Raw genomic sequence first — 25,246 nt, forward strand, 5'->3', positions numbered from 1 at the left:
AACACGGAGATTGGTGCGCCAGAGCTAAGGACCTGAAAGGGGGAAATCCCTGTCCCTAGAAATCAGTTTGCAAGTGGGGAGGATGGGTGGGCGGGTAAGGAATCTGCAACTAGAATAGGTCTCTACCAGGTATTTCGTTACTGAAGGTAAGTAACTTGAACATCTGACAAAGACTTATAGTTGCAGATTCCTTACCTCAGAATAGATATCCAAGCAATGCCATCCTCGGTAGTGGGCTGCGAACCAAGATCACACTAGAAAGTCCTGTAGGACCGAACGACAAAAATGGCCGTCTCGACGGACCTGACTGTCCAGGCAGCAGTGCTTATCAAACGTGTGCAGGGACGCCCACGTAGCGGCCTGGCAGATATACAGGACAGGAACTCCGCGTGCTAACGCAGTGGAAGCAGCAGTTGCTCTGGTGGAATGAGCACGCAAGCCTTCAGGAGGTTGCTTTTTGACCAAAGCCTAGCACATTTTGATGCAAAGAAGCACCCATCGAGAGATGGTATGCTTTTGCACCACCTTCCCTTTTTTCGCACCCACATACCCAATGAAGAGTTGATCATCCACCTGGAAATCTTTAATACGTTTGAGGTGGAACGCCAAAGCTCTTTTTGGGTCCAGATGGTGGAGTCTTTTATTCTCATGGGAAGGATGTGGGATGCGTAGAAAGTAGGCAAAGTAGTGGACTGGCCTACACGAAAGGGTGTAACCCCTTAGGAAGGAAAGATGCCCTAGTGTGCCACATGACTTTGTCAGTGTGCACAGACAAGTATAGGGGATTTGCGGAAAGGGCCTGTAGCTCACTCACCCTGCGAGCAGAGGGGATAGCGACTAGAAAGACAGTTTTGAAGGTGGGGAGCCGCAGGAAACAATTATGCATTGGCTCAAAGTGGGTACACATCAAATAAGTAAATACAAGATTAAGGTCCCACTGAGGCATGATAAATGGAGTGGGAGGAAATAAATGGGTGAGCCCTTTTAGGAATCTACTAACAATAGGAGATTTAAAGAGAGAGGGCTGATCAGGTAGCCTAAGAAAGACCAAAATGGCAGATAAATACCCATTAAGGGTGCCCAAAGCAGAGCCCTGCTGGACTAAAGAAAGAATGAACAGAAGAACCTCTGACAGAGGGGCAGAAAGGGGATCAACAGATTTGTTGGTACACCATGCCACAAATTTATTCCAACGACAGGCGTATACAGTTTTAGTTGATGGACACCTGGCTGCCAAGATAACATTGCAGACTTCGGATAGAAGGGCAAAAGCTGTCAATTGTTGCCGCTCAATCTCCAGACATGAAGGCAGAGGTTGGACAGGTTCGGGTGAAGAACCATCCCCTGTTTCTGCAACAGAAGATCCAGCCGAAGAGGCAGTCTGAGTGGAAGATTGATGGACATGCTCAATAGCTCTGGATATCACACTCTCCGAGACCAGTCCGGAGCCACCAAGATGGCTTGGGCCCAGTCGCTCCTGATTTTCTTGAGAACTCTGGGCAGAAGAGGGATACACAGGAAGGCGTAAAGGAGGCCGGAGTTCCACTCGAGACGAAAAGCGCCTCCAAGTGAGGGTCGCCTTGGAAACTCCAATGCGCAAAACAGCTGACATTGCGCGTTCTCTGCGGAGGCGAACAGATCTAACCAAGGCTCTCCCCACTGCTGAAAGAGACCTTGCGCCACCTCCAGATGAAGACGCCATTCGTGAACGGATGTGTATCGACAGCGGAGTTCATCCGTTCTGGCGTTGAGGGAGCCCGCCAGATGCTTAACCATCAGGGTAATGCCCTGATGTTCCAGCCATGTCCAGAGGCGTAGTGCCTTCTGACAAAGGGTCCAGGACCCTACTCCGCCCTGTTTGTTGGAGTACCACATGGCGGTAGTATTGTCCATGAACACCTGCCATGAACACCTGCACTACTTTCCCTTTGAGAGAGGGAAGGGATGCTTTCAACACAAGCTGGATTGCCCAGAGCTCCAGCAGATTTATATAAAGCCCCAAGTCCGCCGGAGACCAGAGGCCTCTGATCTCCGCCTCTCCCATGTGGCCACCCCAACCCAGAAGTGATACATCTGTCACTATAGAGAGATCTGGTTGGGGAAGGGAGAGGGGTCTGCAGTGCACCCAATCTGGATTCTAAAGCCACCACTGCAGGTCTTTCTCAGTTCCCTCTGAGATCTGGACCAAGTGGGAGAGATTCCCCTGATGCTGCGCCCACTGGAACTTCAGGTCCCACTGCAGAGCCCACATATGCCATCTGGCATGTGTTACTAGCAGGATGCAGGAGGCCATGCGGCCCAGCAGCCTCAGAGTCAGTCTCACCGAAACCCAAGACCAAGGCCGAAAGATCAGAATCATAGCCTGAATGTCTTGGAATTGTTTCTCGGGAGGGTAAGCCCGAAACTGCACTGTGTCCAGAACTGTCCCGATAAAAGGGAGTGACTGAGAGGGAGTCAGGCGTGACTTCGGTACGTTGATCGTGAACCCCAGCGTGTGCAGTATCCAGTCTCCTGGGTCTAAGGCAGACAGAACCTGAGCCAGGGTTAGCTTTTTCAATTTCTCCTTCTTGAGTAAGTAGTTTAGGTCCCGAAGGTCTTGGGTAGGACGTAAGCCCTTGTCCTACTTTGGCATCAGAAAGTAGCGGGAATAACAACCACAACCTACTTTTGGCACCGGGCCCTTTTCTACAGCTCCCTTGGCCAAGAGAGCTGCGACTTTGTGGCGGAGAAGCGCCAAATGATCCTCTGGAAGGTGATTGGAGGATGGTGGCATGGGTAGTGGAGCAGATTCGAAAGGGAGGGAGTAGCCCTTTCAAACGATCTGCAAAACCCACCTGTCCGTGGTGATATGTTCCCAGTGGGGCAGGTGATGGCGAATCCTGCCACCAACTGGACAGGAGTGAGTGGACGGACTAGGAGGGTTTGGGGGCTGCAGCGGGGGCAGAGGTGGACTGAACAGACCTCTGGTTACCTGTCCCACGGCCACGTGGGATTCCGAGTCCTCAGCCATGCATAGGCTGACCAGCGTGCGATGCACGGGGATTGTGTGGAGGATGCAACAGGGTGCCCCTTCCGTGTCCACGAAAGGGGTGAAAAGCAGACTGTGTGGGTGAGGGGCCGAGGAAAGCCCGAGGGACAGAGCCGTAGCCCGGGAATACTTGAATCTCGCCATGGCAAAGTCTGCTTTATCTCCGAAGAAACGGGTGCCATCAAGGGGCATGTCCAAGAGTGACTGTTGGACATCCCCCGAAAAACCAGAAGTACGTAACCAGGCGTGGTGTCGTAAGGCCACTGTCATAGCAACCGATCTGCCCAGAGAGTCGGTCGGATCCAGCCCACAATGGATTGTGAACTCTGACATGTCTCTCCCATCGTTCACAGCTTGGGAGACAATAGCACAGGCCTCCTCCGGTATCTACGGCAGCACTTGCGCAACCATATCCCACAAAGAGTGGGTATAGCGGCCCAAAAGGCATGCAGCATTTACAGACCACAGCGTGAGACTGGAGAAAGAAAACAACTTCTTGCCAAACTGTTCCAGCTTTTTGCATTCCCTATCTTGGGGTGTGGAAGGGAACACGTTTGAAGAAGAGGAAGCCTGGATAACAAGATCTCAGGTGTGGGGTGTTTGGATAGGAATTTAGGGTTGTTCAGAGCGGGCCGACAGCGGTGTGCGATAGTCCTATTCACAGGAGCCCCTGTGTTGGGTTTGGACCATGTACCCAAAAGGATATTGGTGAGGGCTTCATTAAATGGCAAAAGGGGTTCTGAAGTAGAAGCCCCAGGATGAAGCACCTCCGTCAGGAGATTAGACCTGACCTCTACAGTAGGAAGCTCAAGGCCAAGGACCTCAGCTGCCCTACTGACCACCATACCATAAGTTGCTCCCTCCGCCGTAGCCACGGTAGGAGGAGACAGCATCAGAAGTATCCAGACCACTAGCTTCGCACAATTCCCGTTCCCAGTCCATAGTAGGGTCAACCTGGTTTCCAGGGACCCCTCCAATTCCTCCCCATATTTGTACCCATAGGAAAAAGGGTCCGAATCCGCCTGGGGCAAATAAGCCCCATCGAAGCGGAATGTGGCGTTGGCTGTCGCCGCTCCGACTCAGAGTCATCGGGGATAAGAATTTGGCCGACGTCGATGGTGGGCATCACCGGCATCGGGAGCGTCGATAATCGACCCGGCACCAGGGAAGGTCTCAGGGGTGCGACCGGCGCCGGTGTGGATCCAAGCACGGATCTGGAGGTGACCTCGGCGCGGAACCCGAAGGCCCCTCAGCCGAACCCCTTGGGCCCGACTATGGGAAAGTCAGGTAAGCGCAGAGCCGACCCAGACGCAGGTGATGACTCTGCAACCAATCTCAAGACCTTCCTCTCGAACGAGACCGGGACCTACGCAGTCAAGTGCCGGGCCGCCATTAGCTTTAGGGACAGCTCCCTCAAAGCCTTCGGGTGCATGGCCCGGTACTCGGAGCACAACTTCGGATAGTGGTCACGCTCGAGGCACCACAGACAAACGCGATGATGATCAGTCACCGACATCGTCCGATGGCATTCTCACAAGGCTGGAACCAGGTCTTCGGGGACATCCTTGACGCACCAAAGTTGCACAGAAAAAACTCGACAAAATGGTCGAATTCGGCCAGAAATTAGCCAGGGTAGCTCTTCTCCGGATCAGCGCATGACGTCACTGCGCAAGGGCGGCGTCTATGTACTACTCCCGATGTCGTCACGCGACCACGATACCTGCGGAGTCGACCAACGCCACCTACCGATGCGCATGGGTATTTGCTCGAAGAAAAATCTCCGGATCCAGTCGGACGGCTCGGGGAAAAATCTAATACTAAAAAAAAATCTAATCTGCAACTAGAAGTCTCTATCAGATTTAGAAATTCACTGGAAGTATAAAAATTATGAAAGGCTCGGGCCTTAGTTGACACTGGAGTGGAGGCCTCTTTAATTTATGGGAAGCCGAAAAAGTTCACAGGTCAGCACAACACCATTGCAGGGTTGGGTGGAAAGCAAACCCCGCCGTGCAGGCTAAGGTTCAAATTAGAGTAGGGAGAACACCAAAAAGAGAATATACTTTTTTGATTGTGCCCCTCCTAGAGAACGTGAGCTGACAGGGGATGACTCTATACTTGGATGATGTTATCAATATGGATCAAAGCAATATATTTCAGTGACAGCAGTGGGGGGGTCATCTGAAGATATCCCCAGTGAAGGTGCCCGCAGCAACCAAGGTGGTTCGTTTGAAACAATACCGAATTCTGGGAGAGCATGACGAAATAAGTGATATTATACAGGAGTTGATAAAGGCAGTGGAACAATCCTTTGTGGCCTGTGCACTGAGCGGATGGGTGCTATGGACTGACGATCGATTACTGCAAATTGAACAAATATACGCCCCTGTTGAAGGCTGCGGTCCCAGAGACCAACACTTCGATTAAGAGAATACAAAAAAACAAAGGGACCTCGTATGCAACCATTGATATTGCCAGTGCTTTCTTTTCTAGACCATTGTCCCCTGAGTCAGGAGCAATTTAGCTTCTCCCACGGACAATGTAAGATGTTAAGGCTCCTCCCAAGGGTATTTACATATCCCCACCATCTGTCACCGGCTGGTGGCAGAACACCTGGATGAAATATTTGCCATTCAGGGGTACAACTGTCTCATTGTATAGATGTGATGATTCAGGGAGAGACAAGAACAGGTGCAGAATCAGGTGGACAGGGTTGTGGAACTCTTGCAGAGCCGAACTCCACTGGACCGACCATCACTGCATCCATTTCTCCTTCCAGAAGCCGGTCACTCATCACCTCACCACTCAACCCCCGCCGCTATTGAACAGAATTTCGACAGATCAGCTGATCTCACTCTCGCCCAGGCACCTCCTCCTAGGACCCGGGACCCCAACACAGCCACCACTAACCTGCATCAATGGATAGATGACTGCTCCAACACCCTCTCGCCACTCAAACAACCCTCAGACATCCACCACAGAGCCAAGGCCAGCTGGTTCACCCCGACCTACAGGCCTCCAAACAGGAATGCCGAAGAATGGAGAAGACCTGGCGCCTTGTACCTACTGAATCCAACCACATCGCCCTCAAGACTGCAATCCGCAAACATCACCAACTGATCCGCACCACCAAAAGAACCTACTACAAAAGCCGCATAGACACCAACGCTCACAACAACAGAGAGCTGTTCGGCATCAAAGAACTCTCCAACACCAGGCCCTGCTCTTACGAACCACCGCCATCACAGGAGCTCTGCAACTCCCTTGCCACTTACTTCCGTTGAAAGATTGAAGACATCCATAACAGCTTCAAACCCCAGACCCACCAGACAACCACAGACAGCCACAAACCTGACGCACCAAGCAAAATCAACCCTCTATGCGCCTGGACCCACATCAACAATGAAGACACCATCAACACCATGGCCTCCATCCACTCCGGCTCCCCCTCGGACCCCTGCCTGCACCAGATCTTCAACAAAGCCAGCGACATCATCGCCTTCCACCTCCGCGCCATCATCAACAGCTCCTTCGAGACAGCCGCCTCTCTTAGAGAGCTGGAAACACGCCGATGGCAACGCCCTGTTGCAGAAACCCAAGGCGGACTCGGATGACCCCAAAAACTACCAGCCCATCTCCCTCCTCCCCTTCCCAGCGAAGGTGAACAGCCAACTATCCGGCTTCCTGGAAGACAGCAAAGCGCTCGATACCTCCCAATCTGGATTTCGCAAGAACCACAGCACTGAGACCGCACTCATTGCTGCTACAGATGACATCAGGACCATGATCGACGATGGCGAAACCACAGCGCTCATCCTCCTGGACCTCTCCGCAGCCTTTGACACAGTTTGTCACCACACCCTTCGAACACGCCTCCACAATGCCGGGATCCGCGGCAAGGCCCTCAACTGGATCTCTTCATTCCTCTCCAGCAGAACCCAGAGAGTCCGCCTTCCACCTTACCTGTCCGAATCCTCCAAAACCATCTGTGGCGCCCCCCAGGGATCCTCCCTAAGCCCAACACTCTTCAACGTTTACATGGCTCCTCTCGCCAACATCGCACGATCCCACCACATCAACATAGTATCCTACGCAGACAACACCCAGCTGATCATCTCCCTCACAAAAGACCCTACAACCGCAAGAAACAACCCACACAATGGACTTCACGCCATCGCCAACTGGATGGAATCAAGCCGCCTCAAGTTAAACACAGACAAAACAGAGATGCTCATCTTCGGCAGCAACCCTTCCACTTGGAACGACTCCTGGTGGCCTACCTCCCTAGGAGCCGCACCCGCACCCACACCCATCACCCAAGTACGAAACCTGGGAATCCTCTTGGACTCAGCAGGTCAACGCAGTCTCCTCTTCCTGCTACAACACCCTTCGTATGATCCGCAAGATTTTCATGTGGATTCCCGTCAAAACCAGAAAGACAGTCACCCACTCCCTGGTCAGCAGCCGACTGGATTACGGCAACACACTCTATGCAGGAACCACGGGCAAACTATAAACGAAAATGCAACGTATCCAAAATGCCTCCGCCCGACTCATCCTCGACATCCCATGCCGCGACCACATCTCTGCCCACCTCAGAGACCTACACTGGCTACCCGTATCGAAGAGGATTACCTTTAAACTACTCACCCACGCGCACAAAGCCCTCCACAACACAGGTCCGGCCTGCCTCAACGACAGACTCACCTTCCACACTCCCGTCCGCCAGCTCGCTCCGCCACCCTTGCCTCCGTACCCTGCTTCGCCGCACCACCACCGGGGGAAGATCCTTCTCTCACCTCGCCGCCAAGATCTGGAACTCCCTACCGCTCCACCTATGCCAGACTGAGGACCTCCTGACTTTTAGGAAACACCTCAAGACATGGCTATTTGACCAGTAGCTACCCCCACCCCCCAGCGCCTTGAGACCCTGACGGGTAGGTAGCGCGCTTTATAAATTACTTGATTGATTAATCCAAAGAACACACGAGGACCCTCTCAAAATGTGAAGTTTCTAGGAATCCAGTGGAATCTGAGACAGAGAGGTGTAGCCGCAAGCAAAACAAAAGATATTAGAATTTGCCACTCCCCATAATAAGCAGGAGACTTAGCGATTCATTGCACTGTTTGATTTTTGGAGACAGCATATCCCTCACTTAAGTCAGATGTTGGCCCCTTTGTACAAAGGGGCAAGAAAGAAGCATGAGTTTGATTGGGGAGAGCAGCAGCAGTGCACATTTGACTTGGCAAAGGAGGCGATTCAACAGGCTTTAGACTTAGGGCCAGTACAGGAGGAAGGAGACATTGAGTTACTGAGTTACATGTAACCCTTCAGGGGCAATTTGCAAATTGGAGCATGTGGCAAAAACAGGGAAGAAAGAGGGTGACTCTGGGTGTAGGAAGTTGGCTCTGTATATACTATTTCAAAGTAAGAAATAGTGTGCATAGAGTCCAAGGGTTCCCCTTAGAGGTAAGATAGTAGCAAAAAGAGATAATTCTAATACTCTATTTTGTGGTAGTGTGGTCGAGCAGTAGGCTTATCAGAGGGTAGTGTTAAGCATTTGTTGTACACACACAGGCAATAAATGAGGAACACACACTCAGACTTACTCCAGGCAAGTAGGTTTTTATATAGAAAAATATATTTTCTTCGTTTATTTTAAGAACCACAGGTTCAAGATATACAGGTAATACTTTAAATGAAAGGTATTTCACTGAGGTATTCTAGGAACTTTGAAAAATCACAATAGCATGTACAGTTTTGACAAAAATGGCAATAAGCTATTTTAAAAGTGGACAGTGCAAAAATCAACAGTTCCTGGGGGAGGTAAGTAATTGTTAAGTTCACAGGTAAGTAAAACACTTAAAGGGTCAAAGTTGGCTCTAAGGTAGCCCACCGTTGGGGGTTCAAGGCAACCCCAAAGTTACCACACCAGCAGCTCAGGGCCGGTCCGGTGCAGAGGTCAAAGTGGTGCCCAAAACACATAGGCTTCAATGGAAATAGGGGTGCCCCGGTTCCAGTCTGCCAGCATGTAAGCACCCGCGTCTTCGGATGGCAGACCAGGGGCTTTTGTAGGGCACCGGGGGGGGGGGGGGGGGGGGGAAGAGTTCACAAGCAGGCACAGAAAGTACACCCTCAGCGGCACAGAGGGGGCTCCTCGGGGTAGCCACCACCTGGGCTAGGCAGAGGGTCGCCTGGGGGTTGCTCCTGCACTGAAGTTCAGTTCCTTCAGGTCCTGGGGGCTGCGGGTGCAGTGCTGGTTCCAGGCGTTGGGTTCCTTGTAGCAGGCAGTCGCAGTCAGGGGGAGCCTCTGGATTTCCTCTGCAGGCGTCACTGTGGGGGTTCATGGGGGGGGGGGCAACTCTGGCTACTCACGGGCTCGCAGTCGCCGGGGAGTCCTCCCTGTGGTGTTAGTTTTCCGCAGGTCGAGCCGGGGGCGTCGGGTGCAGAGTGGAAAGTCTCAAGCTTCCGGTGGGAAACGTGTGGTCTTTAAATGTTGCTTCTTTGTTGCAGAAATTTGCAGTCTCTTGAACAGGGCCGCTGTTCTCGGGAGCTTCTTGGTCCTTTAGATGCAGGGTAGTCCACTGAGGCTTCAGAGGTCGCTGGACCCTGTTGGATGCGTCGCTGTTGCAGTTTTCTTCGAAGTAGGGAGACAGGCCGGTGGGGCTGGGGCCAAATCAGTTGTCGTCTCCGTCTTCACTGCATGGCTTCAGGTCAGCAGTCCTTCTTTAGGTTGCAGGAATCTATCTTCCTCGGTTCTGGGAGCCCATAAATACTGGATTTAGGGGTGTGTTTAGGTCTCGGACAGTAGCCAAAGGCTACTGGCCCTTAGGGTGGATACACCCTCTTTGTGCAGAGGGGGGCACATCCCTAATCCTATTGGGGGAATCCGCCTTCTACAAGATGGAAGATTTCTAAAAGTAAGAGTCACCTCAGCTCAGGACACCTTCCGGGGCTGCCCTGTCTGGGGAGTGACTCCTCCTTGTTTTCCTCATTATCACCTCCAGCCTTGCCGGCAAAAGTGGGGGCAGTGGCCGGAGGGGCGGGCATCTCCACTAGCTGGGATGACCTGTGGCGCTGTAACAAAGGGGGTGAGCCTTTGAGGCTCACCGCCAGGTGTTACAGTTCCTGCAGGGGAGGTGAGAAGCACCTCCACACAGTACAGGCTTGGTTCCTGGCCACAGAGTGACAAAGGCACTCTCACCATGTGGCCAGCAACATGTCTGGTGTGTGGCAGGCTGGCAAAACCTAGTCAGCCCACACTGGAAGTTGGGTATGTTTTCAGGGGGCATCTCTAAGATGCCCTCTGGGTGTATTTCATAATAAAGTGCACACTGGCATCAGTGTGCATTTATTGTGCTGAAAAGTTTGATACCAAACTTCCCAGTTTTCAGTGTAGCCATTATTGTGCTGTGGAGTTCATATTTGACAGCAGACTCCCAGACCATATACTCTTATGGCTACCCTGCACTTACAATATCTAAGGTTTTGCTTAGACACTGTAGGGGCATAGTGCCCATGCACTTATGCCCTCACCTGTGGTATAGTGCACCCTGCCTTAGGACTGTAAGGCCTGCTAGAGGGGTGACTTACCTATGCCACAGGCAGTGTGAGGTTGGCATGGCACTCTGAGGGGAGTGCCATGTCGACTTAGTCATTTTCTCCCCACCAGCCCACACAAGCTGTGAAGCAGTGTGCATGTGCTGAGTGAGAGGTCCCCAGGGTGGCATAAGACATGCTGCAGCCCTTAGAGACCTTCCCAGGCAACAGGGCCCTTGGTACCAGGGGTACCAGTTACAAGTGACTTACCTGGGTGCCAGGGTTTTGCCAATTGTGGAGACAAAGGTACAGTTTAGGGAAAGAACACTGGTGCTGGGGCCTGGTTAGCAGGGTCCCAGAACACTTTCAAATCATAACTTGGCATCAGCAAAGGCAAAAAGTCAGGGGGTAACCATGCCAAAGAGGCATTTCCTCACACTGGGTTTCTGCACCAAAAAGCTACCAGATGCAGGAGAGCAATATACTCCCTTTGAGAAACAGTTACTTGTGTGCTACTGGGCTGTAGTGGATACTGAGCAAATTACCCTAGGACATAATGTAATTCTGAGACCTGAGATCCCAATAATGCAGTGGGTGATGAGTTCACCCAAAACTCAACAAATAGGACATGCACAGGAAGCTAGTGTCATAAGATGGAAGTGGTACATAGAGGACAGGGCCAGAGTGGGACCAGCAGGGACAGGGGCCCTGCATGAACATTTGGCACTAGCGCCCGTGCAGGGCGATTGCATGAGGTGCCCAAGATAAGAATTAACAGTAAGGTCTGGTGAGCCATTTGAATCTTGTCCCCTGAGGATGAAAAGCACGTATGGTTTATCAATTGGTTCAGCCAAGTACGTGGGGGCCAAAAGACATTGGAAGGCAGTGTCATATAACCCAGTCACCAAGAAGTTGCTATTCACTACAGGAGAAGGGAAGAGTAGTCAATAAGCAGAACTGTATGCTGTATATCAGGCACTGAAATAAGAATTGCCTGGGACCTGTCACATTTATTCAGATTAGTGGTCTACTGCCAATGGGTTAACCACCTGACTTCCCACATGGCATGCACATAACTGGCAGATACATTCCAAGCATGTGTGGGGCAAATAATTGTGGCAAGAAATTTGGGAAATGCTAGAACAAAGTACAGATAATGTGTATCATGTAGATGCCCACTGTCCCTACCGACTCACTAGGACAATGGTTTAATTCCCTTGCAGATGACAAAGCCAAAACCTCGGAGGCAGAAGTGGCAAGACAGGATTCTGACTTAGTGGGGACAGCTAAGGGGGTGCACCAAAAATGTGGACCTCTGGGAGAGAAGGCCACTAACAGGTGGGCAGAGATTAGAGGAATGCACATTCCCCCAAATTTGAGAAAAAAAGTGATCATGCAGTGTCCTATTTGTCAACACACACACGAGATCTGTCCCAAAAAATGTTATAGATCACTTGGAGAGAGGGAAGTTGCCGGTGCAGATTAATTATATTGGCCCACTACCGAAGAGTCAAGGGTGTCAATACGCCTGTACAGTAGTGGACACTTACTCTGGCTACCTAATTGCTGTCCCTCGCAAACGTGCCACTCACTTCAACACTCTCAAAACACTGGACTTGTTAATGTTGTATTTCAGAGTCCCACTCCAAATCCAAAGTGACAAGGGGTCAGATTTCAAAAGGTAAATTGGTGCAAAATTATTGTTCACAACACAATATTGAATGGATTTATTATACCCCATATTACCCACAAGCTGCAGGACTGATCAAAAGAATGAACGTCTTACTAACAGCCCAATTATGAAAAATATTTGATGGAACTGGAGAGAGCATTTAAATGAAGCCCTCCAGATTCTGAATAACTGACCTTTGACAAATGCCAAGACCCCTTTAATGCAAATGTTGACCCCAGAGTTACAGATACAACCCCCTGTAGTGACCAAAACCATCATGTATTGGGAAATAAAACCCGGAGCCTTATCGAGCCACACCAGAATCTCCAGGTCTGGATTTATATGCTTTGAATATGTAGAGACAGAAACCAAGAGACATGGCACTTCTTGAAACAGGTGTTGAAATACAGATTTCCCAGGAGCATTCCTGATTGATTGCTCCCCGATCCGGATTGGCACTCAAAGGTAGTCAGGGCGTTGGGGAGGAGGGAGTTCAGGGGGGGGGGGGAGGGGGGGGGGGTGTAAGAGTGATCAATGGAGACTACCAAGGAGAGCTTAAGGTTATCCTTTTGAACTGTGGAGACACAGACTTGATAATACATTCTGGAGACAGAATTGGGCAGATGAAAATAAGTTACTTACCTGTAACTGTAGTTCTCCAGTATTGGTATCTTTCATAGATTCACATGCTTGAATCATTCCCCGTCGTCGAAGTGGGAGTCCCACGGTACATAGAAAGCAGTAAATAGAGAATTTTTTTTTTTTTTTTTTTTTACAGAAATCCATAGGAAAAGACACATTCAATTATAGAACTATTAGCCTCTTTATAAAGAGCCCAAACTTCAACCAATCAGGCGTGATCACCTCCTTAGAACCCTCAGCACAGAGGCTCAGTCTGTCAGATTTCTCCGCACTAGTGTACACAGGAAAAAATCCCAGAAGGTGAGCCTCTCTGGGGAGGAGGGTGGGTCGCATGTGAATCTATGAAAGATACCAATACTGGAGAACTACAGTTACAGGTAAGTAACTTATTTTCTTCTCCAGTATTGGGGTATCTTTCATAGATTCACATGCTTGAATCAGAATAGCCAGCAGTAAGGATAAATTATTATTACTTTGTAGTATCAACAGAATGCCTGAACATAAGGCATGTTGACTGAATATATATAACCAATTAACATCTACAAATTAAGTGCTAATCATTTTAAGTACATGTAATATCCATCTATTATATATATATATATATATATATATACATACATACATACACAAACATATATATATATATATATATATATATACACATATATCGACATACACCAACATGTACATATGTATATAAATACATACACTTCTATCTAGTAAAAAATATGTGTAACTACAACTGCACATATGCAAGCGTATACTTTAAATTATAAATGAAACAATACACAGAGGACGGAGGGTAAAGCTTGGATTTGGAAAAAAAATTCTTAGAACTACTGGTTCGTTTAAGTGAAAAGATGATGGAACTTTAGGTATAAACCTTGGATTTGTTCTCAAAATGACCACCTCTGGCTTGAATTGAAGGAAAGGTGGAGAAATTGTAAAGGCCTGGATATCGCTGACTCTCCTTGCCGATGTCAAGGCTAAAAGAAGGGCCGTTTTAAAAGAAACGAACTTTAGATCCACTCTATGAATAGGCTCGAACGGATGTTTCATTAATTGGGAGAGAACAATGTTCAGATGCCATTGTGGTGCAGGACGATGAATTGGCGGATACTTTCTGAAGAAACCTTTAAGAAATTGTTTTATTATTCTGGCGGACCATAGTGAAGGTGACTGAGAGGTCCGTCGGTAACGAGATATGGCAGCCAAATGCACCTTAATCGATGAATGCGAAAGACCGGATTTAGCCAAATGTAGTAAATATGGCAAAATTTGTTCAGGAGATGATGTTAGAGGATGGATACTGGAAGCTGCGCACCACAAACAAAACCTCTTCCACTTGAATTTGTATGTGCGATTTGTAGACTGGGCTCTGGCACAGGCAAGTACCTCTCTGCAATCCGGAGGAATATTCAATTCATAGAATTCAGGAGCCAGGCTGATAAACGAAGAGATGTCGGGTTGGGATGACGAACCTGACCCTGGCTCATTGTCAGCAGATCCGGTATTGCCTTCAGCCGAATGGGAGGTTGTTCCGGTAGCAATAGAAGTTCTGTGAACCAGAACTGGCGTGGCCATCTCGGAGCGATTAGAAGAATCCTGCATTGTTCCCTCTTCATCTTTAGCAGAAGCCTCGGGATGAGTGGAAGCGGGGAAAAGCGTATGCATAAATCCCTGACCATCTGATCAAAAACGCATTCCCCCTCGAACCCTTCTGCGGACGCCAGCTTGCGAAGTGTCGGCATTTCTTGTTGTCTTTGGTCGCGAACAGATCTAGAACGGGCTTGCCCCAAAGATGAAAGAGATTGTCGAGAACCGATTGATTGAGTTCCCACTCGTGGCAGCTGGTTCGATTCCTGCTCAAGGCATCTGCCCAGATGTTGGAGATCCCTGGGAGATGTTCTGCTCGGATGGTGATTCGATGTTGAATCACCCAATGCCAGAGCTTCTGCGCCTCTAGGGATAATGCCCGAGATCTTGTGCCTCCCTGCTTGTTGATATAATGCATGACCGTGGTGTTGTCTGTCCTTATCAACACTGAAGAGTCTTTGATGTTCGTGAGGAAGGATTTGAGTGCCAAAGCCACCGCTCTTAACTCTAATATATTTATGTGGAGAGTTGATTCTTGAGTAGACCATTTTCCCCTCACGGAAAGATCCTGTAAATGAGCACCCCATCCCTCCAGGGATGCGTCTGTCTGTTGTTACTATGTGCATGGTGCTGTCCTTCAGAAATGACAGCCCCTCTGAGACTAGGGGAGTTTCTTTCCACCACCTGAAAGCCTGTTTCGCTGCAGGGGTGATTTGTACTAGCTCGTGGAAAGAGCCTTCTGTCTGTTTCCATTGGTTGTCTAGTTGTTGCTGAAGAGTCCTCATGTGCAGGCGACAGTTCTTTATCAATGGAATGCAAGACGATAGCATCCCTAGAAAAGACTTGTAAGTCCGCACTGAAACGGACCTTTTTTTGCTGAGCCGTGCTGCTAAGTTTTGAAGTTTCTGTCTTCTGTCCTGTGAAGGAAAGGCTTTCGCTTGTAAAGTGTCTAAGATGGCTCCTAGAAACGTGATGTTCTGAGTGGGCTCTATGTGAGATTTGGGGTAATTGACCGTCAAACCCAAAGCTCCGAAAAGGGAAAGACATGTTTCTGTGTCTCTGGCAGCCTTCGACGCTGTACGTGCTTTTATTAGCCAGTCGTCTAGGTATGGGAACACCTGTACCCCTAATTGCCTGAGGTGGGCTGCCACTGGCGCTAAAACCTTGGTGAACACTCTTGGAGCCGACTTGAGGCCAAACGGAAGCACTCTGAACTGGTAGTGAATGCCTGCGACCCTGAACCGCAAGAATTTCCGATGATTGGGGTGAATTGGAATGTGGAAATATGCGTCCTGAAGATCTAACGAGGTCATAAAATCCCCTCGGTTGAGGAGGCTCAGAACGTCTTGGAGAGATCATGCGAAAAGATTGCTTCTTGAGGTATCTGTTGAGCGAACGAAGATCGAGAATAGGCCTCCAGTTTTTTTCCGGATAAGGAAAAAAACGGGAGTAAAAACCTCTTCCCCTCTGGTTTCTTGGCACGATCTCTATTGCTCCCTTGCTCATTAAGATAGCAATCTGTTCCATAAGCTCGTTGAGATGGGCTGGCGGGGGGCCTCTTGGTGGTACTTGAGGAGGAGGCTGGTTGAATTCTAGTGTATGCCTCCGATTGATAATATCCAAAACCCATTTGTCTGTTGTTATTCTGGACCATTGGTGTAGAAATCCGGAAATTGTGCCCCCTATACGAGTGTCGGAGTAGGGGCTGGGTGCAGGCACTTGATGAGGGTCACTGCTTTCTAGCGGTTTCCTAGGTTCTGAAAGCAGACTTTCCTCTCGTTTGTTGTCTGAAGCGAGCTGATGATTGCTGGCTAAAGGAATGCTGTTGTTGCTGGCCATAGGTTGAGCGAAATTGCCCTTGGTAAGAGGAGTAAGGTCGATATTGCTGAAAACCTCCTGTGTGTGAAAACGTACCTCTCCCTCTCGCTCCCCGAAAGGGTTGCCTTTTGTACTGAAGCGTTGCAAGCGACCTGGCTGTTTCAGTGTCCGCCTTTATAGATTGCAATGCATCATCTGCATGCTTTCCAAACAAAAGCTCGCCATCATATGGCATGTCTAAAACTTTTAACTGAACTTCCGGCCTAAAAGATGTAGCCTTTAACCACCCTTGGCGTCTGAGAACCGCCGCCCCGGCCAATTGTCGAAAACCTGTAGAGGAAACATCAATGGCAGAGTCTATGATTTCAGCCGAAATCTTTTCTCCTTCTTGAAGAATTCTGCGTGCCTCTGCTCTACTGGATTCAGGTATCATGTCAATGAATTGTGACATGTCAGACCACATCTGACGATCATATCTCCCAAGTATTGCTAGAGAGTTGGCCGCTCTAACAGTGGTGGCAGCCATGGTTGAAATTTTTTTACCTATGGAGTCCAGATGCCGTCCTTCCTTGTCTGGAGGGGCAGTCAGAGAAGCTGACGGATTCCTGGATCTTCTCTGAGCTGCTTGTGAGATAACCGAATCCGGCTTAGGATGGCTGATTAGACATGCTGGGGAGTTGTCAGGTGCCTTATATTTCTTTTCTAGTCTGGGCAAGACTGCAGGAATGGAGGACTGAGTCTGCATGACTTTTAAGCCTTCTTCCCAGATGAAATCGACAATGGGAATGGCCCTTACCGATTTTCTAGTGTCTTCTTTAAAGTCATAAAGAAAACAATCTGATTGTTTTGACGTAATCGGTAGCTGGAACCTTTTAGCAGCTCTCTCCATGACACTATGGAAACCCCCAATGTCCTGTGGTGGAGAGTCTACTGGCGGTGGTGTAGACGGAGATGGGGTCTGGATCTGATACTCATCCCATTCCGGTATTAAAGAGTCTGAGTCTTGTATCTCCCCTTCTTCCTGTTCCTCCTCGGATGACGGTGACGCAATACCCTGAACCGATGGGGGTGCTGTGGTAGGGTCTGGGAATCCCGAAGGCCTAGCTGGAGTGGACACTGGTGTCTGTGGAGGCTGTACCGGTGTAGAAGAACCAGGCGGGGGAAACCTCGCATAGTAGTCCTGCATCATTTGCTGAAGGTTGTTAATCAATGATACCGGCATTTGTACTGTCTGTTCTGGTTGTTCGTAATGCCCTTGATCCTGTTGGTGTGGAAAGGCTGAAGATCCTCCTCTTCATCTTCCTCCTGGCATTTTATACGTAGTTCGGACGGACAACGTGCTACCGGAAAAAATCCGTAATCAGGGTACCCATCGCCATCATCATCAGCAAAAGATGCTGCGGAGGAACGGGTGCAACCTTGCTGGGCGATGTATGCGATGGTAGTAATAAGGAGGACCTGCCTTGAACAGTTAAGATTCTTTGTGGCAGATAAGGAGATGCTCCAGGAAAATGAACCGTCGACTGAACTGTCCTCGACGGAGCACTCGTCGATGGTGTCCTCGTCGACGGTGCAGGCGTCGACGGAGCAGGCGTCGACGGAGCAGGCGTCGACGGGGCCGTCGGTGTAGTTGGTGGTACCAGCGTCGACGAAGGAGCCGTCGACGAAGCTACTGTCACTGCGTCACCCGTCGACGGAGTTTTCTCTATCAGGCGCATCGAAGGAATCTTCGTCGGCGAAACCGACGGCGACCTCCTGAATTTCTTCGTCGATGAAAGCGTCGACGGCAAAGATTTTAGCTTCTTACCCGTCGACGGCCTCTTAGAGATCTTCAAAGTGTGCGACGACGACAGATCATACTTCAGACTCACCGATGTTATCGTCGTAGACGACAGCGGAGACGAAGTCACTATCATCGGTGACAGAGGAGCTGTAAATGTAGCCGTCATCGTAGTCGTCGTCACAGGTAGACCTGTCGTCGACGGAGCGCTCGTCGACGGTGTAGATTTTTTGGACATCGACGGAGGCAGTGAACTTGAAGGCTTCTTAAGCTTCTTTGAAGGAGAAGCAGGAGTTGATGGTTCTGAGTGAACCCTGCCACTTGCTACCTTAGATGTTGAAGGTAGATCCCCGGTGTCCTTAAAAGCATGCAGCTTCTTGGCTGACTTACTGCTTGTAGGGGATAGGCTCTCCACAGACCTCTTTCTTTTCCTTGAGGTCACTGAAGTGTCACTCTCCTCTTCAGAAAGAGCTTCTCTTGCCTTCTTTTTCTGGAGCCAAAGAAGGAGCCTGGCTTCTCTGTCCCTCAGAGTCTTGTTAGGAAAGGTCCTGCAGATCTTACAGTCCTTGACCTTATGCTCTGGATGTAAGCAATAGATACATTCTTTGTGAGGGTCCTCACGGTGAAGTCTCAATTTGCCACAGGTCCCACAAGGTCTAAAAAGGCCTTTTCTTGCAGACATGATGGAAAAAAGTCTTGCAGAAAAAATGAAGTGAAAATTTCTAAGAATTTCTCTTGAAGAGATGGAAAACTGAGCAGAGCTCAGGGAGACTCCCTTACACACGACGTGCGGTAGAAAATCTGACAGACTGAGCCTCTGTGCTGAGGGTTCTAAGGAGGTGGTCACGCCTGATTGGTTGAAGTTTGGGCTCTTTATAAAGAGGCTAATAGTTCTATAATTGAATGTGTCTTTTCCCATAGATTTCAGTAAAAAAAAAAAGTTTTTTCTCTATTTACTGCTTTCTATGTACCGTGGGACTCCCACTTCGACGACGGGGAATGATTCAAGCATGTGAATCTATGAAAGATACCCCAATACTGGAGAACATAATTACTTCAGTGTATGGAGGAAAAGTCAAAAAAGGTAACTGCCCCAGCCCTTCTTACAGTGCGTGAAGAGGAAGGTTTTGGCTCAACTGACAAAAATCCTGGCGCTACGGTGTGGGTAGAATCCCAAAAATGTCCTCCTGTTCCAGCAGAAAATAAAGCCAAGGGCAGGGACAACATATTGACAGTCATGAAACCAGGACAGGTCAAGTGGGAGCATGTTCCAGCTGATAAATGTTATTTGAGAGAATAATGATACTGGTTTCTTTTACACATCATTCACCAAGGGGTCATTGCGTTGCTTATACCACGTGGTCAGTATCCATGTGTGTAGGGTCGGGAGGGACCGAAAGCCCCAAGTCCCGAAGTAATTGACCGACCAACACATTTGACTGAAAACCTTTGGACCCATCTGGCACGAGCCGTGCTCTCAACAGGCAGGATTTCCCCATGACAAATATGAAGAGTACTGTTGATGAAATTTCAACCTGTTTGGTCGCCATACGGACTCCTGCCTGCATTTTCCAGCTAATCATTAATGCCACCAACAAAGATGCAGCAGTTTAAGAAAGTTACATGTTGTCACACTTTACTCCCTGCGAGTATTGTAGGTTTTATCAAGCGGTAACGGATGAAAAATGAGATAACTTGACCCAGGTGATTACTTACAATATTACTACTGTGATGGCTGCTACAACTTAATTTGTGATACTTCCAAAATCGGAAAATGTGCTCAAATGCGCCTTGAAGCTACAACAAGGTCTCCTCAAGCGCTCCCGTGGTAACGAGTACTGTGTCAGCATAGAAATAATACAACTTGTAAAAATATGAATAATAGCAAGTCTTGCCGACACATTGTGACTGCTACTAGCCACATCAAGCACATTAAACTACCACTGGGGTAGTCGTTCTCTTGTGGAAATACCACCAATACGTACATTTCTAACAAGTCGACTGTGTGCTTTTACGCGGTTAGGACTCGTGATGTTTACATTTCACTCTGTACATACTTGCTATCCAAGGGAAACAGTTCAATTAAGCGACGACTGTGACTCTGAAATTCAGTTATTATCTAAATCAGAATATGTGAGCTTAAGTATTTTTGTAGTAGGAGTTCCATAAATAGCTGTTTATAATATTCAAGTTATTAACAAGTTAGCATGTTTGATGGTTAAGAACATCAATCACACATCCATCACATTGGCTGAATTACTATTTGATATACAAGGCACTACAAAAACTGCATTGCAAAACAGGACAGCCACTGACTACTTGCTCTTGAAGTAGGATCATGGCTGCTCAGAATTTGAGGCTAAGTGCTGCTTTAACCTGTCAGACCACTCTAAATTTAGCCAATCCCATATTGATGCTTTCATGAATTGGTGAAAGGATTAAGACATGAAGTTGAGCAAGGGTGGTGGGATTGGTTATTTAGCTGGCTGCCTGATTTTGGGCAATTAAGCATTATTTTAAGTGGAGTACTCATAGTGATTTGTATTATAATAACGCTATGTTTCTGTGTACCTAACCCAATTACAATGTTTAGACTGAAAAGGGTTACTTTTAGACCAGTATGTTATGAGAGTCACTGGTAAAAGGGTGGCATTCAATGCTATCTGTATTTAACCACAAACTCCATTTTGTGTGCAGGTATTTTCCCCATGCACAGCTTGTTTTCTAAACTGAACACGTTTTCACTCGTCAGAGCCGAGAACATATCGTGGGGGATGCGGAGGTGATCAGAGTGTACCAGGATGAGAATGTTTACAGCAGAGAAAGGTACGTCTCTCTCTCTCAGGAATTAGCATTGCGGCCTGGCCAGTTCCTTTGCGTGTTTTAGACACAGACCAAGTACAGCCAGCGCTTGAATTTCACAACTTATTTGAAGGGAGGGGGGAGGTTACCAGAATCTTCCTCTTGGGTTTGTTTAAGGTATAGAAGGTGGGGAAGCTTAGCGCTGAGATGGAAGAAACTCATTTTGAGGGTGGGCGCACTGCTCAGAACCAAATCCCACTGGGGAGTGTTTCTCCCCCTTCTCAACTTTCTAGGGTTCCACAGCTTGACGTTGGCAAGGATGACTGATTCAAACCCCATGGTGACACATTTTAATTCTTAATTATCTAACTTTGTTGTGTATATATATATATATATATATATTCACTGCATACATATTACATATTCATTGTTGATGTATTGCACTTTTTCTGCCTATCGTTGTTTAACTGCTGTGATTATTTTGGTATCTATACGTGTTTTAGTGCATTCAAGTTAAATGCCCATGTTCATATTTTTGTGTGTTTTTCTTTGAGATCTGCAAAGTGCCTTAATAAATTAATTACTAAGACGAAGAGTGCTGCATTCTTTAGCTTTGTTCCCTCTTAGTTTGAAGCTAAGCAGAACAGCCCATCAAGCTATGATTCATAGTAGTAGTCCTGCAATAAAAACATTTAAAATTTATATTTCATGTGTAAAGGAAAACAGATGAAATATCTGCATTAAAGCTTGAAGCTGTAAATAGTAAGAGCCAGCTACTGCATTTATCTGGTTAGAGTAGGACCAGAATCAAACTTTACTCCAGGTCCTTTACATAAGTTATAGTTTAAGGTTTTACACACATAGCTAGGGTGGTGAAAATTAAAGCTCTCAAAAAGTTTAAGTAAAGAAAGTGATAATGGAGGTTAGGGAAAATGTTACGTACCTTGCAAGGATCTGTTCTTAGCATAAAGTGCTGTAGATTCACATGCTTTGCATACTGCTGCCAGCTAGTGTTACGCTCGGACGTTTGCAAGTTACTTTTGTTTAAAGTAGGTTTTTGAGTCACAGGATGAACAGTGTTAGAAATGTTCCTTTTCTGCAGGGTTACCTCAGCATTTTGCCTTTTTGCTGAATCCTATTGTTGCTGGCTAAAGAACCTGTGAACTTTACTCCTGCTAACCAGTAGTAAAGTGATTGTGCTCTTCTTTGCAACATGATAAAATTGGTATACAGCTGTTTATTTAAATCACCTAAAAGGTATATATTACCAAGTGTACCTAAGGCCAGTAAATTAAATGCTACCAGTGGACTGCAGCACTCACTGTGGCATCCACTGCAGTGACACTGTAAAACATGTATCTACGCCTACCCTTTGTAGGCTGGCTGTACAGTTTTAAACAGCAAATTCAAACTAACTCTTTGACAGGCCTAAGCCTTTACTTGTAGTAAGTACCGCCCTAAGCAGGCCTTACTGCCCATAAGGAAGAGTGCATGGTATTTAAAAGTAGGACATGTAAAAGTTCACAGCTTCACAAGTACTTACAGTGAAAAATGCCCAAAAAACTATTTTTATTTTTAGTGAGACTGGCTTCTCCATAGAAAGTCACTGGATTACATGATCACATTTAATGAGGCTAATTTAGAATTGGAAGCAGTTAGATAAATAGTTCAAAGATTTGTTAATAGTTATCTAAAATCAAATTTAATGGTAGAATCAAAAGTTGTCTTCCCTTTTCCCTGACTGAAGTCTATGAACGCTAAATCTGCATTTTGCTCTCCCAATTCTGCTAGCTAGTAATTAGCAGTTTAATAGACATGAAAGAGGTGTGGACATGTTCCCAGGATAGGGACAAAAAGGCCTTGGGTGTGGGAAGTTATTGTGCCCTTGACAGGATGGCATGTGAGCTGGGCCAAAGAACGTGACTAACTTTAAAGAGGCCTACCCTGTCACAAGCTGATGTAGCATAGGTATTCCTAGTTTTCTGCCCTGATCTGCGTCCGGAGGACAGCACTTTCTCCCATTCAAAATTACTTCTTCATTTGACCCTTCCTAAAAATAGTTGGGGAATCTTTAACTTTCCCCAAATATTCCAGGGCTGGAGTTAGAATAGTAAATAAGCCTCCTGAGCTATTTTGGGGGATGGGGGGGGGGGGGGGGGGGGGGGGGGGGTACAAGTGTTCTTTCCCCAAATTTTCAAAAACTGGAGTTAGAATAGTAAACAGACCTCCTGGACTATTGGGGTAGAGTTACTCTTTCTCCAAATATTCTAGGACTGGAGATAGAATAGTAAATTTGATCTTCCAGTGTCCACCATGCCCACTGTTGGCCTGAAGAGTCAAGAAACGCAAACGATCTGTAGCGAACACCCAGGCCTTGCATGGTTCTTTTGTTTCTTCAGCCAGTCCCAATCACAGAGGGCCTCTCTTGTTGACATCACAGCATCAAATCCTGCTGTAGTGTCAAATCCTGCTTGACAGCTTTGCTGGCATTTTACAATTAACACTTAGGTTGCACTTCAAAGAGTGAGAGCTGAATGCCAAAACAACTGTGTTTCCAGTATCTGGATGTTGATAACCTCTGCTTTGTTCTACCAGTTTTCTGCCTTGGGGTTTCTTGGTCATAGAGGGATGTAGGAGGACACTAGGATAACCCTTGTATGTCTGCCAAATTCACCCCCTAAATTTAGTGTGGCCAAAAACATCCGCCATCTTGTAAATGCACAGAGTGAGTATCCCCAGGAACCTTCACCCCATTAGTTAGGGCAGTGGTTCTTAACCTTTGGCTTTTGTGGACCCCAACAATCTTTACTGGAATATGGGAACCCCCACTGAATCTTTACTGGAAAGTGGGGAGCCTAAATTTAGAAATTTCAATGATTTGGACCTCTAAACAATGTACACAGCTTCAGAAACTAGTATTCATCAAACAAAAAATGATGAAATATTTTTCCTAATTTCAACTTAAGCCACCCTTCATCCATAATATATTATGTTTAATGCATTTGCACTGTTGCCACAAATCAATCGGAGGATGTCAACTTCATTTTTACCCCCAGTTGCAAATTCCTTCACACTTTTGGGACCGAGATCCACGACTGGCCTGTGTGAGCCATCAATCTGTGAACGTCCCCCCTGCCCGTATGTTGAAAGAAAGACTGTTGCTGTCTGGCATGAGGGATGGATTTGTAACTGGTTCTCTCCAAACCCACCAGAAGGACTTTAGAGAAGGATATAGCAAGACTCAGACAAGACTGCAAGAAACACAAGGTGGAGCCTGGAAGAGGAAGACCTGGAAAAGAAGGGGACCAAGTTCAGTTCACCTTGGAGTGTCCTGTGGAGGCAGGAGCCACTACCTGGCCCCCCTTTAGGCTGCTCCCTCCCAAAGACAGCTCTTCAAACCAAAGTATCGAAGGTACACATTGATTTTGCGATGTCCGTGTCATTCTTTATCTTCTCCAGCATCTCATCACATTGGGCCACTAATAGAAGGGCACATTGAGGAGATGGTGTTGAACCTCTGGCTAAAGTACGACATACCAAGCCAGGCATGGCACCTGAGTAGGACACTAGTGTTGACGCCTCAGGAAGCTGTCTCTGGGGCATCAAAGGCACAACAGAGAAAAAGAGAAGAGAAGATGATGTCCAAGGGCAAGATCATCTCCAATGCTACCACCTGTTGTACCCACAAGGTAAGTACCAGAGTGCCCCAAGCAGCTAGGAGAAAAGAGATAAGTAAGTAGCTGGTAAATAACTGGTTCTCCCCAAACCCACAAGAAGGGCTTCGGAGAAGGATATTGCAAGACTCAGACAAGACTGCAAGAAACACAAGGTGGATCCTGGAAGAGGAAGACCTGGAAAAGAAGGGGGCCAAGTTCAGTTCACCTTGGAGTTTCTGGTGGTGGCAGGAGCCACTACCCACCAGTCTGTGGATACAGGATCTGGTTGACAGTGATACAAAGACGGGCAGCAATGCAGCCCTGGGGCGGTTGAAGAGTTCCTGAGTGATGCAGTCCACGTCCCACGCTGGGTGAAGAATTGCAGTTGGTCTGTGGTGTGGGAACTCCACCAATAAGTCTTGGCAAAGGCAAATGCTGTGAATGAAAAGTGGAGCTGCTGGGGACCAGCAAGGTCCAGGGGGACTCAATCCACAGAGGAGAGCCACGGGTGACCCTCAGCGACCAGGTGAGTCATAAGAAGAGGAGGCAGCCCCCACAGATGACCCACAGGTAGCAAGCACAGGAGTCGTAGTGAAGCCCACACAGCACACCTGGGAAGGAGTCCCGCGTCACAGGAGAAACAGGCAGAGGGATTTGCGCCACAGGGAAGAGTGCTGGGGCTACAAAGAGCCTGAAGATCCCTTGGAGGAGAAGC

General features: G+C 47.9%; 1 protein-coding gene and 1 long non-coding RNA gene across 3 annotated transcripts in view; one reads left to right on the forward strand and one right to left on the reverse strand.

The window, feature by feature from the left end:
- LOC138267632 (uncharacterized) overlaps positions 1 to 20,899 on the forward strand; it is a 193,552-nt gene extending 172,653 nt beyond the window's left edge. The window contains exon 5 of the long non-coding RNA XR_011199835.1: positions 20,771 to 20,899. This is a non-coding gene — a long non-coding RNA (uncharacterized lncRNA). The remainder of the gene's footprint in view (positions 1 to 20,770) is intronic.
- The window catches only part of CA5A (carbonic anhydrase 5A), a 312,741-nt gene that overhangs the window by 75,004 nt on the left and 212,491 nt on the right, over positions 1 to 25,246 (reverse strand). The gene's annotated exons all lie outside the window — the stretch shown is intronic.

This window comes from Pleurodeles waltl, chromosome 12 (genome assembly GCF_031143425.1).
Source record: "Pleurodeles waltl isolate 20211129_DDA chromosome 12, aPleWal1.hap1.20221129, whole genome shotgun sequence".
In the NCBI taxonomy this organism is placed as follows: domain Eukaryota; kingdom Metazoa; phylum Chordata; class Amphibia; order Caudata; family Salamandridae; genus Pleurodeles; species Pleurodeles waltl.